The sequence below is a fragment of the Schistocerca piceifrons genome, chromosome 4 (assembly GCF_021461385.2).
Source record: "Schistocerca piceifrons isolate TAMUIC-IGC-003096 chromosome 4, iqSchPice1.1, whole genome shotgun sequence".
NCBI lineage: Eukaryota > Metazoa > Arthropoda > Insecta > Orthoptera > Acrididae > Schistocerca > Schistocerca piceifrons.
The window spans coordinates 436,924,938-436,931,190 of record NC_060141.1 but is presented as its reverse complement, the minus strand read 5'-3'; positions in this window follow the sequence as shown (position 1 = coordinate 436,931,190).

Genomic DNA, 6,253 nt, shown 5'->3' with positions numbered 1-6,253 from the left:
ATTTAATTTGTTCATCAATTACCCATTGGCAACTACTTCCAAGCTCACATAGTGTCATTAAATGTGTTAATGTAGTAAATAAAGCAAATTCTTAAGAAAAGGTTTCGAAAGTAAATTCCCGGTTCACGTCCCATTCGGATTACCTTGATTCAGTACGGCAAGGAATTAGTTGCGTGGCGCCGGCACACTGCCGACTGTTTCTACGCCGATCTCCGCGAGCTGGAGGTCCAGGCTCCCACCCCTGAAATCCATGAGGAAAGCAGCAGGATTAAGGCACAAATCGTGATGTTGGCACACCGTAGGCTGTAGTGGGCGATGGTGAGTACCTGACGTCGATACTCGGCGGCACAGGAACATCCATCATGCATCGTATCGCATCCCATGGAAAACGACGACTCATCACCAAGATCCACACCTGTCGCGCTCAGCACGTCGCTTATCAGTACAAGGAGGAGCCTACCAACATCCGTGCTGAGGAGGCTGTGTTACCACATGCGACAAGCGTCCTCGTCGCCGACGAGATGGAGGACCTGATGGAACCGGTTACGTGCGACAAGGTCCACGACGGAATCAACAAAGGTGCTTTGAATGTCATCTGGCGTCGACGGTTTGCGGATAGAGTTCTATAGCGCCTTCATTGCTCTAATGGCGTCGCGGTGGACGATAATGTTTCATGAACTGTTTGCGATGGACAACGCCGTACAGCTGGCATTTGTCAAGGGTATTATTACACCCACCCACAAACGGACACTTGGAGCGACGACGCAAAATATAAAATTTTTGAATGGCTCACGTCTGCGCATTGTCGCAAGATACCCCCTTTCATTCTGTCCTCAAAACAGACAAGTCCAGGGGGCTCAGTCAATATACAAACGGCAACCTGTAAATGTCGCTATTTGATTGTACTGGCAGCGGCTTGCAGACCACGCGGCGGTGTTTTTTTTTATTTTTTTAATTTGACAGCATATTCGAGATGGTGCGGCCTCTATTTTTTACTCTCGGTAATGGACCGAATCGGTTTTCCAGCCCAGTTATTGCTATCATCCGGCGGCTGTACGGCAACGCCGAATCGCTGATTCAAGTCAATGGCCGTGTGACCGGACCAGTGACCATACGCCGCTCCATGCGGCAAGGTTGTCCACTTTCGACACTACTCCATGTCATAACCCTGATGCCACTCGCTGGAAGACTGACGATCCACTTTTCTGGTCTCATTTTGCGATACCAGACTTTTCGCTGCCTCATCTCAGTCCGCTCGTAGACCGAAACACAGATAGTACTCTATTTGATATCAACGTATGGAACTGCAGCAGGAAGTACCATGAATGTGGCTAAATGTTCGGCGGTGCCCGTTGGGCGCGGTCTCTCACACGACGACGTAACACCCCTGCCGTACGTACAGAATCTAAGACTATCATTTTCGCCTCCACCGTGCACCGCTGTGATGCGATCAATTGTAGGCACACTCTCCAAATTATCCGTACGGCACTGCGACAAAATCTTCTCCGCCGGCTAGATAGTTTTCAATGTGTCGAATAGCTCAATCAACATATGGTGTCCAAGATGGTCAGCATCGCACAGGTACTCCCACTGCCAACAGCTATTCGAGACCGATTCCAGGCCGCTTTCGGATACTTTCTTACGGATTGTAAGCTCTGTAAGGTCCGTTACGAAACACTTATCCCCCCCCCCCTCCCCCGTCGAGCGGGGGTCCTCGACCTTGTCAAAATGCCGCTCCGAGCGGAGTCTTTGTATATGGCCACCATGCGCAAGCAGTGGAATGGTTCCGCCTCCCTTAGGCGTAGCCCACGACCCATATCTCCGCCAGAGGCAGTAGGCCACATCACGTACCACCTGTCGCACATTTATGATTTCATCGTTGCCTAGAATTACGCTCACGCTCAGTCACTGAGTACGCGCCCTCTTCGAATCAAGAATTTGTACACCACCACATATCCCGCTACAACTTCAAACTCAAGCATCCATCGACGTGGTGGCCCACGGGTTGGCGTCATATTCACCAGCGCTTCCTTCCCACCAGCGACCGGGAAACATGGTATCATGCATTGGCCTTTTCCTGCAACAGAATGAAGTTGGGAAAGATGGTCTCTTGTTTTTGAAAAGGAACGTGAGTCAGTGTCTCACTTTGTCGTAGTCTGTCATAGCAAATTGAAGTGCTGTGTAAGTTCTCTGTTGGAAGTTATATTTTTGTTTGCAGTTTTAAATTAAATGTGGTATCTGTTAAGAACGTATGTAATATCTTTAAATTTATCTCCTCCAAACTGGATAATTTACACGAATTTTTTTGCCCAAGAATTTATGAGGGACGGCAGATCTTTGTGAAAAGACGCCATGACCGAGCGTGTTTTGCGTTATCATTAATTTGTACTTACCCACAATAATCAGCGACCCGGAGATCAACAGCCGGTCATTTTAATGTATCTGTCAACCATTCCATGAGATAGATGAACGGTCTTTCGGCTCCGAACGATGATACTGTTGGTCTTTGCTTATTTCAGGCACCGGCCCCATGTTCAATAATTACGTGAGTGTAGGTCTCCAGAAAGGACACAAAAATATAGCACAAATTAGGCTAAAAACTGAGGTCCAACGCGTCTTTCTGGTACCCATCGTGCTGTGCGGTGAAAAATATTTCTACGTCAGTTATATATTTCTTCTGGTTTGTAAAAGCAGATAATGTCTCTTCATGTCAGTAGTATACGTATCAAGAATAAAATTATATTTTTCGGACAAGGAAAAGTTTTGCACGACGCGACACAACATTGTAAATAAGAAGTAAGGAACGCCAGCATAGCTAGCCTGCCTTATTTTTGAACACTGTTGTAGAGAAGTTGTCAAACATAGTTTCGACTGCGCCATGCATTGGCAGAATTGAGTGCTGGCCATTTGTAGTAGTCAGTACAATTACTGAGTAAGTGAACTTAAACTCTATGAATATTTCTACTTTTGACGATGTTCTATGAGATTAAATTTATGACAAAACTCGGGAAACGAGAAACGATGGAAACGGAAACCTATACAGAAAAACAAGGCCTTGTCGACGGCGGAAACATTGTCGATCCGACTATGGGCAAAGCAGATTCTGATGTTGATACTCCAGAAATCGCGAATGCTAATGTAAGTGATTTTTTAGAGGAAGCAGATGTACAACCACTGATATGTGCGAAGTTACGTCGAGCAGACAACCTCTTACATCGCTTCGTGATTTACTTGAGAAATTAACTGAAAAGTTGCTTCTCGAGATACTAAACTAAAGAACGAATTACAAGAAAATGTTTCCCGCATTACAAAAGAACAGTCCACCGAAATGAAAGAAAATTTTTCTCGCATTGCAAGGAAACAGTACAAAAATCGACGATACGGTGAAAGCACAATCCCGTAAGATGGAGAAAACGTTCGATGATGTAGTTAAAGAAATATACAATCATATTACCAGCACTTTACATTTCGTGACAACTGAAATAGCAGGTCATAGAAGAATACCGTGAAATACCGGGTGTGGTAAACCAATTGGCTGAGGATGTTAAGAAATGAAACAATACTCAGACTATAACAGAAACAAACACGCAAGAATTGACGCAAAATGTTAACAGTTTGTTACTCGAGCAAGAGGAGAATAAATAATGCCCTGTCTGGCCAAGATGAACAGTTTAACAAAACATTTAATACATGCATTTGAAAGAAAAACACTGGAATTCTTGAAAATCTAAAAAAGAAATTAGTGCTTCGCTGCAATCAACTGAGGCGGAAGTCCTAATGAGCTGCGGACTTCTGCGAGACAATACGAAATGAGCTCGATCAGATAAAACAGCTAGTAACCTATGACTTATCTGACTGGCGTGACACTGTCGCTGCCCTGAAACAGGAATTCGAAATCATAAAGAACTCACCGCATGAGAGAATGAAAAATATGCGAATACAAGTCAGTTCATTCAGTCTATTCTGCGTCACCAAGGGTCGAGTAGCACGTGTCTAGAATGTTTGTGTGATTCGGTGGTAGCTGCGCCCGCTTTAACTGCCGTGCTTCTACAGGAAAGTTTGCTCAAGCACCGGAAATTCCAGTTTTATGCACCTGAGAAAGAATATCCACATCCTGCCATTTTCATTTGTAGTTTTAAGATCTTTTCTAAAACGTGGAGTGAGAGACAAAAATACAGTTTCTGGTATCATACACGTAAAGGGATTCCGCGCTGTGGGGCGCAGGAACTTCTGAAGTCTCTTCAACTTTTGATCACTTTGAACAGGTCTTTCTTGCGAAGTATTTATCAGAGCATGTCCAAGATCGCTTAAGACGTGAAGTGTCCAATCCGGAGACATACAAGCCGAAACAAGAGAGTCTTAGAAAATATTTTGAGAAGTATTTACGAAAAACACGCTACTGGGATAACGCAGTAACACACAACTTTGTCATAGGAATACTGAAGGGCAAACTGCCGGTCAACATTCGTGAAAAATTGATTCATGCACCAGAAGAAAGCGTCGAAAACCTTTTGCCTGTAGTAGGTTCGATAGATCTGGATCAGCAGGTTGCCAAGCAACTTAACGGCCACAGTGACGCGGCGACACGGCATTCCGCAAGACCAACAACAACAATGGATGGAATCACCTTCTTGCAGCAACAGCGCTCCGCCTTCAAGTGGCCCTAGAAACACACCAAAGGACACAATCCAATTGAACACGGTTCAGAGTTTTCTAAGCGAAATAGAGATAATCAGCATCGGTACCACCCTGCATACCAGACGGATAGGAATATGCCAAATCAGAGGTACTGGGCACCTTCAAAGAAGGAAAAACTATGGTAACCGAATTTTCAGGGAGTCAGGATGCTAATGGTATCCACAACAGACCAGTAAATTATTCTGAAGAACCTCCTCGTTGGGCACAGCAACGTTCTGTACCTACAAGAATCGCTGAGGTCGCTGAAGAACAGTCTCTCACCTCTAATCAAGACTAGAGGTTGTCTTATCTTGCTCCCAGGTACTGACCGCGGAATGGTACGGGGGCACACATTATAACGCAGGTGATGGAAAGGATACACGCGATGAGTTATGTGATGATTCCATGACATATACAGAACAGTCTGAAGACCAAGTTCAGGCCGCAGTTCACGCTATTTCGGATGGAATACCAAGCACGGTAGTTAGGAGAGAAATTGAATGTCTTCTCGAGTCATTTTTCAAAAAGATCTCCGAGACTGTTTTGTTTAGGATGTTACCGATGCAAAACTGTATTGCGACGGAAGCTGCTGGCGCTCATACGCAGAGAGTAGAAAAGCAGGGGCAAATGGAGTTAAAATTTGAGAACGGAACCATTGAGTGCACGTTTCATACGGGGGGGCGGGGGGGGGGGGGGGGAGGAGGGGGGGGGGAGCTGGTGCAAGAGTCGATCTCCCCGAAGCAGAACTTGTCTACTCAACATTCGGCGGAAAGAAATAGTATTAAATTTAATTCGTACTCGTACCCACCGAAACAGATTCCCCCAGAATCTTAAGTTGGAAATAGTAGCCTGTAAGATGCTCAGGGCAGACGGTGACCTTGTTGACTACACATGTGACGAGCCTGTGAAGTGCTAATGCCGTTTAGGCAAACAACGTTTCGCACTCCTTGTGTAGTACAAGGAAAGCCAATCGTGACAGAATGATATTAAATAGAGAGTACGTCGCGAACGTATACCAACCACAGGTGCTTGTTTTCGTATGAGCAGACATTAAATGGCAGCTTTTGAATCTGAACAGGTGGCAAGGTGTGACGACTAGTAAAAAGCTTCACTTGCTGTGGGTGTTGCCTTTCACGTTTTGGCGTCGCGGCTTGGCTGTGGGTTGATCGTCAAGGGGCAACCACACTTTCCAAAAATGAAAACGAAAGACAAGATGGTTTTGTAACAAAATGCATTGTGATCTTGAATTTTACGTTGAGCCTTCGAGGAATATGTCGTATGAACAATTGTGTTCTACTGTAATTCATGAGTCACTCTAATGATCTGTACACCCATTCAAGGACGCATGTGTCTATAAAACAGAAGTAGTGGACGTGCTTTTTCGAGATATGACTGGAAGTTACAAGGCACCTTCTTTTGCTCCAAGAACAGCTACACATGGGATTTATGAGGTACTGATTAGCAGGACCGCTACTTCAAGAAAATCAATTACGGCGACTGCATTAAGAAAGAAGAAAAGAAAATGGTATATACCTTAGCTACTGTGGCAGGTGACATATCTCATGAAGTGTTCTTA